The sequence below is a fragment of the Phaseolus vulgaris genome, chromosome 10 (assembly GCF_000499845.2).
Source record: "Phaseolus vulgaris cultivar G19833 chromosome 10, P. vulgaris v2.0, whole genome shotgun sequence".
Classification (NCBI taxonomy): Eukaryota; Viridiplantae; Streptophyta; class Magnoliopsida; order Fabales; family Fabaceae; genus Phaseolus; species Phaseolus vulgaris.
Window position 1 is genome coordinate 16,927,090 of NC_023750.2, and position 14,455 is coordinate 16,941,544.

The window sequence follows — 14,455 nt, forward strand, 5'->3', positions numbered from 1 at the left end:
GCGACGCTTATGGAAGATGCCCGCACAGAAGGAAGATACGATGACGCCTCGCCCATGGAAGAAGAGTCAGAGGAGGCGATGTCCGATGCATCCGATAGGGCGACGCCTATAGAAGAGGACCACATGAATGAGTCTCGTGCAGAGAGCGTGCAGAGTGAGCAACCCCAACCAGTAGACAACGTGGTGGAAAGGCAGATAGGGGGTAAGGTATTCAAATTAGGACGCTTCTTGAGCCAGGAAGAACAAGAAGAGGTAGCTGCGGTAATCTCACGCCACCTAGATGCATTCGCGTGGACTGCGGCGGACATGCCAGGTATCGACCCAGACTTTTTGTGCCACCACCTTACCATGGACGCCAAGGTTCGCCCTGTGCGACAGAGAAGGAGGAAGTTCAACGAAGAACGATGCCTCGTCGTGAAGGAAGAGACGCAAAGGCTGCTAATCGCTGGGCACATCAGGGAGATACAATACCCTGAGTGGCTGGCCAACGTAGTTCTAGTGAAGAAGGCGAATGGGAAATGGAGGATGTGCGTTGACTTCACAGATCTGAACAAGGCGTAGCCCAAAGATTCGTACCCACTGCCCAACATCGACGCGTTAGTGGATAGCGCCTCGGGCTGCAAGATGCTGAGTTTCTTGGATGCATTCTCAGGTTACAATCAGATCAAGATGCATCCAAGGGATGAGAGCAAAACGGCGTTCATGACGGAGACGAGCAGCTACTGTTACAAGGTGATGCCATTTGGGTTGAAAAATGCAGGCGCCACCTACCAGAGGCTGATGGACAAGGTCCTTGCACGCATGCTGGGAAGGAACGTGCAGGCCTACGTAGATGACATGGTGGTGACTTCACACGAGAGAGGGCAGCACGCAGTGGATCTGGAAGAGCTGTTTGCTACCATATCAAAGTATCGCCTCAAATTAAACCCAGAAAAGTGTGTTTTTGGCGTGGAAGCAGGAAGGTTCTTGGGATTTATGCTCACCGAGAGGGGGATAGAGGTGAACCCCGATAAGTGTGCAGCTATAATCGCCATGAGAAGCCCAACATGAGTCAAAGAAGTTCAGCAATTGACTGGGAGGATGGCAGCTTTATTTAGGTTTGTGTTTGCTGGAGGAGAGAAAGGCCACCCCTACTTCCAATGTGATGGAGATCAAGTTCAAGACCAAATGGAGGCCAATACTCAAGGACAAGAAGAGGAAGAGGCTCAAGTGCTAGACGCTCAAGGAGTTGGTAGCCCACCTCAAAGGCTTACAAGAAGTCAATTCAAAACATTAGGAAATAATGGGAGGTTGTTCTCTCTTTTTGTAATATCTTTGTTTGAAGGTGCTTAGAGGGAAACATAAGAAACCTCTTTTGTAAAACCATCTTTAGGTCTTTAGTTTAGGAAAATAGTAGGAAGCTTGGGGGGTGTGAGCTTAGTAGAGGGGTGTAGGCGTAATAGGGAGGTGCCAAACTAAGAGAGGAAGTCACACCTTCCTCATGCTCTAGGATTGGCGCCACTTTTAGGGGGAATTTTGAATTTAATTAGCTCTTCTTTTCAACACCTCTTAGGTTATAAATAAAGGTGCTTACCTTGTAAAATTCAGATTGGAAAATTGTAATAGAGAAACTCTACTCAATTTGAGAGAGAATTTGTGAGAGCTTGCTTCTCCTTCACCTTGTCTTATCTTGAGTGCTTTTGGTTCTCTCAAGTGGCGGCACTAGCTCACTCATCTTGGAGTCTTCATGATGTGAATGAAATAACAAGAATACATGATTCTTTGACATTCTTAGGAGCAACTTGAGTTGGTCATGAAATGGCACTTTACTTAGAATTGGATCAATGTTCTAATTCAAGAACTCACCAAGACTTTGCACCAAACCAAAGCTCATATGGAAGTCCATATATTGTCAAATGGAATCAAACAACAAGGAATGAAGAACAAGAATGGAAAACCAAACAAAATTGCTAGATTAAGCTACTGTACCGAACAGAAATTGAACACAAAGCTGGAAAACACAATTTCCATCGGTGGAAATGAATGGAAAACACTAAGCATTGGAAACTACCGAATAAAAATGAGAGAAATGAAGGAAGGAACACTTATGGAATGAAGCTTGCTGGATTTGAGACTTTGGAAATTCAGTCACACCACTTGGAGTCTTGTTCCAAGATAAGTGCAAGGTTGCCGCCACTTGAAGCTCACCATTGGCACACAAGATAAGGCAAAGGAAGAAGAAGACAACAAGACTCACAATTTCTCTCTAAATTTGAGTATAGTCTCTCTACTTCTAAATTCCAAATCTTATTTGTACAAGGGCAGCACCTTTATTTATAGCCTATAAGGTGCTGAAATGCAAAGCCAAATGTGCCCCAAATGACACTCAAATTCGGCGCCAACTAGTGCATGAAGGAAGTGTGACTTTCCTTCCTAGTATGGCACCTCCTAACTCCTATCTACACTCCCCCTAGCATCCCTTACTACTTACACACCTATTTATTACATCCGCACCCCTACTCTATAAAAGAAATAAGAAGAGCCATCTTTTGATACTCTTGTCCCAAAGCTCTTGCCATGCTCCTAGTGATTCGTTGGGCTTGGGCCCCTTGTTAGGCTTGGACTTCATGGGCTTGAGCATCCTCTACTTGGTTTCCATCATACTCCCCGGGTTGGAGAGAATTCGTCTACGAATTTGGGAAACCTGCAGCAAAAGGAGTGAGATCAGTAATATTGAAAGAATTACTACCAAGATAAGTAGTAGGCATATCTAACTCATAGGCATTATCATTAATCCTCTTGATGACTTGGAAAGGGCCATCACCACGAGGCATAAGTTTGGACTTCCTTAGAGAAGGAAATCTATCCTTTCTCAAATGAAGCCAAACCCAATCGTCGGGCTCAAAGATTAATGCCTTTCTCCTTTGGTTGGCAGTGTTAGCATACTTACCAACTTTCTTCTCAATTTGTAACTTGATGCGGTTATGCAAATCCTTAATAAAAGAAGCCTTTTCAAAACCGTCCTTGCATAGAACCTCATCAAGTACAGGAATGGGAAGAAGATCTAGAGGTGTGAGGGGAGTAAACCCATAAACAACCTCAAAAGGAGAATGGTTAGTGGTGGAATTTACTACCCTATTATAAGCAAACTCAACATGAGGTAGTAAATCCTCCCAAGCCCTTGGATTCTCGGAAATAAAGCATCGCAATAATTGACCCAAAGTTCTATTAACCACTTCAGTTTGACCATCAGTTTGAGGGTGGCAAGTAGTAGAAAACAGAAGTTTTGTGCCAAGTTTCCCCCATAAGGTCCTCTAAAAGTGACTTAAGAACTTAGAATCCCTATCGGATACTATACTTCTAGGAAGTCCATGTAAACGAACAACTTCCTTGAAGAAGAGATTTGCAATATGGCATGCATCATCTACTTTGTGGCATGGAATAAAATGAGCCATTTTAGAAAAACGGTCCACTACCACAAAGATGGAATCCTTACCTTTCGATGTCTTGGGCAGTTCTAAGATAAAATCCATAGAAATATCAACCCAAGGCATTGTAGGGATAGGAAGAGGGGTATATAAACCATGGGGTTGGACCTTAGATTTAGCCTTCCTACATGCTATACATCTATCACAGAAGGTATGTACGGATTTGCGCATGTCAGGCCAAAAGAAATGTTCATGCAATGTTTCTAAAGTCTTAGCTACCCCAAAATGTCCCATAAGCCCACCCTCATGAGCCTCTCTAACAAGAGATTGTCTTATGGATCCTTGGGGAACACAAAGTCTTTTTTCCTTTGAAAAGAAAACCATTATGTAAGAAAAAATCTTTGTGACCTCCCTTGGAACACTCTTGATAGATTAGAGAGAAATCTAAGTCATCATGATAAAGTTCCTTTATGTGATCAAATCCTAAATATTGAACATTCAAAACATTTAACAAGGTATATCTTCTTGAAAGAGCATCGGCAACCACATTAATTTTACCTTGTTTATGTTTGATCACATAAGGAAATTGCTCAATAAACTCCACCCACTTAGCATGTCTCTTATTAAGCTTGCTTTGGCTTTCCAAATATTTAAGGGACTCATGATCACTATGGATCACAAATTCCTTTGGAAAAAGATAGTGTTGCCAATTTTGCAAAGCTCTAACAAGAGCATAAATTTCTTTATCATAAGTGGAGTAATTAAGATGACTCCCTTTGAGTTTCTCACTAAAATAAGCTATGGGGTGTCCTTCTTGAAGGAGAACGGCCCCAATGCCTATATTAGAGGCATCACATTCTATTTCAAATGTCTTAGCAAAGTTAGGAAGGGCTAGAATGGGGGCTTTAGTTAATTTATCCTTTAAAGTTTGAAAAGCGTTTTCTTGCTCTTGTCCCCACTTAAAAACCACACCCTTCTTTACTATGGCATTTAAAGGTGTGGCAATTGTACTAAAGTCTTTCACAAACCGCCTATAAAAACTAGCAAGTCCATGAAAACTTCGTACTTCATTGACATTGGTGGGTGTAGGCCAATGTTGAATTGCTGCCACTTTTGTTTGATCTACATGCACCCCTTTATGACTTACCACAAACCCTAGGAAGTCTATATGATCTAATGCAAAGAAACATTTAGCATGATTAGCATACAATTTCTCCTTCCTAAGGGTTTCTAATACTTGTCTAACATGTGACTCGTGATCTTCTAAAGACAAGCTATATAAGAATATCATCAAAGTAAACCACAACAAACTTGCCAATGAATGCTCTTAATACATGATGCATGAGTCGCATGAAGGTACTAGGAGCATTAGTCAAGCCAAAAGGCATGACCAACCACTCATATAAACCAAATTTGGTCTTAAAAGCGGTTTTCCATTCATCACCATGTTTAATTCGAATTTGATTGTAACCACTCTTAAGATCAATTTTGGAAAATATTTTAGACCCGTGTAATTCATCCAACAAGTCATCTAACCTAGGAATGGGATGCCTATATTTGATGGTAATGTTATTTATAGCGCGACAATCCGTACACATCCTCCATGTCCCATCTTTTTTTGGGACAAGTATGACAGGCATAGCACATGGGCTCATGCTATCTTGTACCCACCCCTTAGCTAATAAATCCTCAACTTGTTGTTGAATTTCTTTGGCCTCTTGGGGATTGGTCCTATATGCAGGGCGATTTGGTAAAGAAACCCCGGGCATGAAGTCTATTTGGTGTTCAATCCCTCTTAGAGGTGGTAAGCCTTTAGGAGGATCTTGAAACACATCTTCATATTCCTTTACCAAATTGTCCAAACATGTGGGACTATCCTTAGCCGACTCACATTCAATAGGTCTAGGAATAGCTAAAAAAATAGGCTTGTGAGTAACTATTACCTTTTTAACTTGTTGGGTAGATATGAGAAGGCTTCTCTTGGAACTTTGTTTATCATTTTCTTTCTCTCTCTTTTCTCTCATTTTGACTTGGTCCTCATGCACTTCCTTTGAAGAGAGAGACTTAAGAATGACTTTGTGCCCATGGAAGTTAAAAGAAATTTTGTTGGTAAAGTCATCATGAAAAACTTTTCTATCAAATTGCCATGGCCTACCTAAAAGAATATGAGTAGCTTCCATTGGAACAACATCACACAAGACCTCATCTTTATATTTACCAATGGAAAATGTAATGAGGACTTGCTTGTTCACCACTAACTCACCCACCTCACTCAACCATTGTAACTTGTAGGGCTTGGCATGAGAGATGGTAGGCAATCCAAGTTTGTCTACCACTCTTGTGCTTGCCACATTAGCACAACTCCCCCCATCACAATCAAAGAGCATACCCTATCATTATAAGACACCTTGAATGAAAAATATTTTCTCTTTGAGTTTCATCAAAAGGTTTTAAAACTTGACCAAGCATGCGTCTTATTACTACTAGGTCACCCTCATGTGGGCTTTCACTCTCACTCTCACTTGGGGATCTAGAAGGTGAGGAATGTCTAGAAGATTCGAACTCATGCTCACTACCATCTACCCCATCACGCATATACATAGTTCGTTTAGAAGGGCAATTAGAAGCAATATGTCCATATCTTAAGCATTTAAAACACTTCTTACTAGACGATTTAGGTGGAGATTTAGACCTAGAAGTGGAAGTGGAAGGCTTAGACTCTCTAGGTTTGAAAGTAGAGTCCTTAGAAGGGATATTTGAAAAAGAGTTATTTTTATTTTTCCAAGAAGAGTGGTAGTAGTTATCCTTAGAAGAATTTTTGAAAGCATTTTTCCTTGCAAGTTGATTTTCAATTTTACTAGCAAGGTGCACCACATTTTCCAAAGAAGAATATTCTTGCAACTCTACCACGTCTTGAATGTCCCTTCGAAGGCCACTCACAAACCTAGCTATCTTAGCTTCCTCACTCTCATCCATATTAACTCAAATTAAAAGCGTGTCTAGTTGTTTAAAGTAATCATCCACACTTAGCGCGCCTTGATGAAACCGTTGGAGTTTCAACAATAGGTCTTTCCTAAAGTGTGGGGGTACGAATCTAGCGCGTAAACAAGCTTTCAAATCGTTCCAAGAGGCCACGGGCGGCCTCTTGTGTAGGTCAATGTCCATGAGATATTGATGCCACCATTGCATGGCATAGTCTAAAAATTCTAAAGAAGCTAATCTAACCCTATGCTCATCTCTAACCCCATTTACATCAAAAATTTGCTCAACCTTAGCCTCCCATCCTAAGTATACATTGGGATCACTTTCACCACTAAAGCTAGGAAGTTTTACATTAGGAGAACAAGGGCCAGCCACATGTTGGCGCCTCTCTTCATGGTGATGATGCCTTGGTCGTGCATTGTCTTCATAATAACCATGAGAAGAATGAGAATGCCTTGAAGAATGCCGAAGAGGAGGATGAGGTCTTCTCTCCCGGTTTTGATGGATTTCTTCACGGCTTAACTCCAAACTTTGGAGCCTTGCCTCCATTTGTCTTATCACATCAAGATAGTGAGCATTTGATTGCTTGGCATTCTTTAAGTCTTCAAAAAGGGCTGCCTTTTGAGGTGAGCAAGGTTTGGAGGATTCTCCACTAGAAAAATGAGCCATGATAAAAAAAATACAAAAAAAAAACAGAAACAAACAGTGAAAGAAACTTGTTAGACAAATAAAGTGAGATATAGGTTGCTGGAAAAATGCCCAAGAAAGTACTCAAGCCACTCCAAGAAAGTATTCTGTCCTCAACCAAGCCTTTCTTGTGGAATGGAGGAGCATCAAATGAAACAATGTCACTGCAAACCAACTCACTTAAAAACAAGTCTCCACAAAACTTTTAGAAGAACAAAAAGACAAGCAAGAAAAGGTATAAACAAGAAAAGCTAAACCAAAAAACAGAAAGCAATGTATGACAAACTGGAAAAGAAAATGAATGAAAGACAAGCAAGAAAATAAGGAACTCAATGAATAAAGAAGGCACACCAAAAGAGTCCTAAAGAAAAGTGCTAGAGTAGATTGAAGAAAACAGAAAACAGCTACTGGAAAAAAAAATTTAAATGCAAACTGTGCTATGTTTACAGATTTAACTGGAATGATTGAAAGCGAACTGGAATGTGAAAAATTAACCACAGAAACTTCAATGTCTTAACTCAATAATGGCACTGAAATGAGGTAAAAAAAGTAAGCCAATTGAGAGAAATAAATTTTTCAAAATTGCTGCCCAATTACCGTATTCTTTTCGGCAGTATTGTACACTTTTCGTATTTTATTTATCATTTTTTGTGTACTTGGAATTTTTGAGTAATTCTTTTTTCTATGCTTTTGTAACACTTTGAAGAATGTAAATCCAAATTTTCACAAATTTCCAGTGAGCCAATTAAGTGCAGTAAATTGAAAACAGTAGCACGTTTGTAAGAAAACAGAGTATCCTATTTAGGAATGAAAAAACAGTATGATGAACTAGCAAAGACATAATGGAAATTGTGTAAAGGAACTTGTATAGAATGAAAATACAAGCATGAACTCAAATCTAAAAATGAAAATGCACAAAGGATCAAGCAATAAACTTGTACCGCCCTGGTGGTCGGGTGTGATGACGTGGCATCCTGCTACAGTGTAGGCGTGTTGAGAAGGCGCCAGGTTGGCAGAAGGGAAGGAAGTCGGGGGGCACGTGTAGTCGCCAGTTGTTAAGTTGGCGTGTTCCGATTTCCAGATTACCAGAATAGGCGATCGCCAGGTTGAAGATGAAGTCGCCCGATGTAGATTCAGGCGACCTAGTCATTGGAGATCGCCAGAGAAAGCACATCGCCGAAGATGAAGGAGAAGCAGATTGTGAAGGCGGCCGGCGAGACCACAGGGAAGGTGTATGAAGGCCCCTAACTCGCCAGTTCCAGTAGAGATCACACTCCTAAGTTAGCTATGCACTTGGCAGTACCATGCATAAGTAACTTAGCCAAAATGAGAGTAGAAGCAGCGCCAAGTCAGGGAGCCTCCAGATGATGGCACGTGTACAGTTGGATGCGAGCCACGTGTCCGAGTCTGTAACTGCCAGGAGAGAGAAAGCCACCCGGTATATAAGAGTTCTTAACAAACTTTCTGAGGTACGCACGTTCAGTTTATACACTTTACGCTTGCGAGTGATAGAGCTGACTGTGAGAGAGGATTTGCACGGTTCTTGTTCTTAGTATTTGGTGATACTGTCACTGACTTGAGCGTTGGAGTGCGATCGGCCGCAGCGGCGCCGTGCTGTTTCTTTGCAGGTTCTTGAGGTAGATCCCGAAGAGGAACGGAGGTGAGAAGTATGCGCACGTCGATCCCTTGACGAGGCAGTTTCCATCGTTCCGGTCAACAGGCAGGATCAAAACTCAAAAAAAAAAACAGAGAGTAAACCAAAGCAAGAAACAATCAAAGCAATAAAAGTACTACAAGAAGTAATGACAATTATGGAATAACATGACTAAGACAAAACTTGACATGATTACAAAATTAAAAGACATATCACAAGATATAACAACAAGTGAAAGGAAGCTTAAGGTCAGCTCTAGGAAGGAGAATGCCATTCCAAAAGAGCAGCCATACTCATATGAACAATGAGTGCCATAATCCTTTTCACAAATACTTGGTGTAACAAAAGAAAAAAACAACAAGGAAACTCAAAATAAATCCTAAAAACAGAATGGTAAACAACTTGAATTAAAGAGCTCTTGAAAGTAAAGTGCAATACAACTCAAAATTTAAGCAAAAACAAGCCTAGACTCTAGATACCACATGATGTGAATGCAATAACAAGAATACATGATTCTTTGACATTCTTAGGAGAAACTTGAGTTGGTCATGAAATGGCACTTTACTTAGAATTGGATCAATGTTCTAATTCAAGAACTCACCAAGACTTTGCACCAAACCAAAGCTCATATGGAAGTCCATATATTGTCAAATGGAATCAAACAACAAGGAATGAAGAACAAGAATGGAAAACCAAACAGAATTGCAAGATTAAGCTACTGTACCGAACAGAAATTGAACACAAAGCTGGAAAACACAATTTCCATCGGTGGAAATGAATGGAAAACACTAAGCATTGAAAACTACCGAATAAAAATGAAAGAAATGAAGGAAGGAACACTTATGGAATGAAGCTTGCTGGATTTGAGACTTTGAAAATTCAGTCACGCCACTTGGAGTCTTGTTCCAAGATAAGTGCAAGGTTGCCGCCACTTGAAGCTCACCATTGGCACACAAGATAAGGCAAAGGAAGAAGAAGACAACAAGACTCACAATTTCTCTCTAAATTTGAGTATAGTCTCTCTACTTCTAAATTCAAAATCTGATTTGTACAAGGGCAACACCTTTATTTATAGCCTATAAGGTGCTGAAATGCAAAGCCTAATGTGCCCCAAATGACACTCAAATTCGGCGCCAACTAGTGCATGAAGGAAGTGTGACTTTCCTTCCTAGTTTGGCACCTCCTAACTCCTATCTACACTCCCCCTAGCATCCCTTACTACTTACACACCTATTTATTACATCCGCACCCCTACTCTATAAAAGAAATAAGAAGAGTCATCTTTTGATACTCTTGTCCCAAAGCTCTTGCCATGCTCCTAGAGATTCGTTGGGCTTGGGCCCCTTGTTGGGCTTGGGCTTCATGGGCTTGAGCATCCTCTACTTGGTTTCCATCACTTCATCCTCTAAGTGGTGTGATCATCAAACCGAAGCATCCATCTCCATAAGTTCTTCTTTCTTTCATCTCCATTATCATACAAAGCATAAACATGTCTTAGCTTCTTTGTTTGGTTCATCTTCCTTCTCTTGCACTTATGTTCGGCTATTTGCATTTGTTTCTGTTTTGATTTGGTTCTGTAGCTCCAATTCACATTCTGTTCGGTTCTTATGCTTTCTTAAGAGTTTTAATCGGTGCAATTGCATTTTTACACAATTTGTTCGGTTCAATTGACAATAGATGGCTCCTCCATATGAGTTTGGTGTTTGGTGCAAGTCTTGGTGAGTTCTTGAAACATAGAACCTTGATCCAATTCTATTATAAGTGCCTAAGCTATCTCCAACTCAAGTTGAGTCCATAGAATATCAAAGAATCATCTCTTCTTTGCTATTGGATTCATATCATGTGGTATCTAGAGTTTAGGTGTGTTCTTGTTTAATTTTGAGTTGTGTTGCACTTTAATTCAAGAGCTCTATAATTCTTGTTGTTTACATTTCTGTTTTTAGGCTTATTTTTGGGTTTTATTGTTGTTTTCTTAATTGTTCCTATCATATGTTTGTGTATTTTCCTTTTTGAATCCATACAAGTTTTGTCATAGTCATGTTTTTCCATGAATGTCATCACTTCTTGTAGTACTTGTATTGAATTTTTTTTGTTTCTTCCTTTGGTGTAATACAGTTTCTGAGTTTGATAATTGATCCTTTGTGCATTTTCTGTTTAAGTATTGAGTTCATACTTGTATTTTAGATCTATACGAGTTCCTATACATCATTTCCATTATGTCTTTGCTAGTTCTTAATTTTGTTTTTCATTCCTGTTAGGATTTCTCTATTTTTCTGAAAACGTGCTTACTGTTTCGATTTATTGCAATTGATTTACTCACTGGAAATTTCTGAAATTCTGGATTTTTGTTCTTTAAAGTGTTTTAAAAGAGTAGAAAAAAGAAGTACTTCAAAATTCAAATTACAAAAAAAATGATAAATCAAAAACAAAGAGTGTGCAATTCTGCCAAAAAAAATACGGTAATCTGGCAGTGATTTTGAAAAATATATCTCAATTAATTGGCTTACTGTTTTTGAGTAATTCCAGTGCCATTGTTGAGTTAAGATCTTGAAGATTCTGTGGTTAAAATTTCATAATCCAGTTCGCTTTATATCGTTCCAGTTAAATTAGTGAACATCAAGCACAGTTTGCATAAAAAAAAAAAATTCCAGTAGCTTGTTTTTGTTTTCTTCATCTACTCTAGTGCTTTTCTTTAGGTATCTTGTGTGTGCCTTCTTTTTCATTGAGTACCTTATTTTCTGGCTTGTCTTTTGTTCTTTAATCTTTGAGTTTGTTATACATCTAGTATTCCTTTTGTTATAACCTTTTATTGCTTATACCTTTTCTTGCTTGTCTTTCATTATTCTTTGGTTTTGTGGTGAAGTGCTTTGAAGATTGTGTGCTCTTGCTTTGGCATCTTTCATTTGAGGACTACTAATGATGGAAAAGGGCCAAGCACAACCTTCCATGAAAGGAAAGAGCCAAGTCAAGAGCGTCTAAGACCAAGCTAGGAGCGTCTAAGACAAGCTAGGAGCGTCTAAGACAAGCTAGGAGCGTCTAAGACCAAGCTAGGAGCGTCTAAGACAAGCTAGGAGCGTCTAAGACAAGCTAGGAGCGTCTAAGACCAAGCTAGGAGCGTCTAAGACAAGCTAGGAGCGTCTAGGACATGAAGGCCAAGCTAGGAGCGTCTAGGACAAGAAGACTTGGATCAAGCTATGAATGGAAGAATGGCATACTAGCATATATTCCGTGAAGGCCCATCAAGTGTAGTTTAGCTTTAATTGGGGTGTAAATAGCATAGCCATGTGGACAAATGTTTATTTTTTCTTCACATTAGAATTAAGGAGGAGTTAACCTTGATTAGCTAAAGGTTTCTAGAAGCCTTCACTAATCAAGGGACGGTTTGTGAAGCCATGTGCACCCATGTGCCCATGTGCCTCACATTTCCATTTCATTTGGCTTACATTTCATCTTCTCTTAGCTTAACATTTACGGCCTCCTTAGCCTATAAAAGGAGAAGCCCATCACTTGTATTTGCAAGATTAAATTGAGTAATGTTATGCTGCCCATTTTGTGCCATACTTGCTCCTTACCTAGTTTCTAGGTTTTAATCTTCCTTCACCATCTATCCAAGGGCTGGTCGAACCTCCCTTCTTCCATACTCTTCATGCACCTTCAAGGTCACCACAACTCCTAGGAGGACCTTGCCGATTTCATACATAAGCTTCCGCACCATATTACCAAACATCCAAGAAGAGCTCCTTGAGAATGCCATCATTTGGTATCATGAGCAAAGGTTCTTCAAAGATGAGTATTTCTTGGTCATTTTCTTTTTTAGTTCTTCTTTAATCCGTGTTGTTCTTCACATTCCATATTGTCTTGCTGTTTTTTAATTTTTGCTTTGAATTGGTGTGCTGTTTGGAAATTCCAATCGGTGCATCTTGTTCAATTGTTCTTGAGCAATCTTTGTGCAATTTTTGGTAGGATTCCATATACATTGTGTTGCTGTTTTATTTTAGGTATTTGAGTCCTTATCGCAATTTTTATTTGGTTCATTTTATGTTCATTTGAGTCTTTTAATTTCTGAGTCTATATGTGTTTTGTCTAGTCATGTTCTTCCAAAATGTCATCAAATCATAGTAGTACTTTGTTTGGCTTATTTTGTTTCTTGATTTTGGTCTAAATGTTTGATTTTAATCTGTTGTGTTTTTGATCCTTTGGTGCCTTTTATTTTTAGCTTGAGTTCATATTTTTGTTTAGATCTACACAAATTCCTTTTCACCAATTCCATTGTGTTTTTTCTTTTGGTATATCTTGCTGTTTTTTCCAGATTTACAGAATCCTCTGTTTTGCATAACTCTGTGCTGGCTGTTTTGCTTAAGAAAATTATTTTCCCACATAGGAAATTTCTGATCCTCTGTATTATGCAAGATTGAGGTGTTACAGAAAAGACAAAAAAAGAATCAGTTCAAAAAAGTCAATAGGAGAAAAATGGTAAATATTATAAAAACAGTGTGCAAATTTGGCGCTACAGTTGGCGTAACTGAATACTGATTTTAGAAAATTTATTAAAAAAAAATGGTTCATACGTTTGGAGTGAAACCGACGCCAGAATTTAGTTGAGATCTTGAATTATTGGCATATAAATTTTGAGAAGCAAATCTTAAAAGGACAGCTCAGCATAAATCGGGGAAAATCATGCTCTCTGGCCCACAACAACTTTTCAGTGGTGCTGTTTTTAATTTTGAAATCAATTCTAGTGCTATTCTTAGGATCCATTTTGTGTGCCTACCTTTCTTTGAGTACCTTTATTTGCTTGTCTAATATTTCTTTGGAACTCTTTCTAGTTATCACAATTTAATTCCATTTGTGTGGTACTGTTTTTCCAATTAATTTGTTTCTTGCTTTAATTCTTTGGCCTCTAAATTTGGTGGTGGATTGATTCTCAATTGGTGCTTATTTGAGTGAAAATTTGACTTGAGTGAGGTCTAGTTTTCTTGATGGGTGCTGGATTGGAGAATTAATTCCCTAATTCTAAGAGGAACAAAGGCAAGGGCAGAAAACAAATACCTACCAAAAACACCACAAACATTGGAAGGCCCAACAAAGAAAAGACAACCAAGGAAGTGCCATTAACAAAAAATGATCAACAAAGGGAGTTTTCTTTATTTCCTTTGCAACTTAAATTTTGTTAATTACTTCTTTAATTACGTGATTAGACGGTGAGTGTGTCTTTAAGGGCTCCAAGTGTCCAAGAAGCCTCACCTAGGGCCGACTAGTGTAGAACTATCTAGTTTAGCAATTGTTAATTGTTTTAATTGCATCTCTTTGCTTTAGATAGTTACGTTTTTAATTGTTTTGTCTTGCTTAAAGCTTTGTTAATTCTTGCTTGGTTAATTAGTTAGTTGCATTGTTTTCTTGCAGTAAAATCTGATTTCTCCAACCTAATTGTGGTTTACTAAGGGGAAGCTTTATGTGAAGACATTGAGAGATAGCCTTTGGCTAAGGCAAGGCTTGGTATTTAAGTAGTCCATTGTGACTCACCTCCCTTACCTGGAAGACTACCTTCTTTGATTTCCCTAAATTTTCTCAAAGTAAAATACTTCTACACACAAAGCTCTAGTCATGTCTTCTTCTTCTCATTCTGCAAAGTCTATTGAAAGTGAAGTAAAATCTTTAAAAACTCTTTTGAAAGAAGTTTCACAAGCTGTGCAATTCATTTCAATTAGACAATTGGAGAATGAGA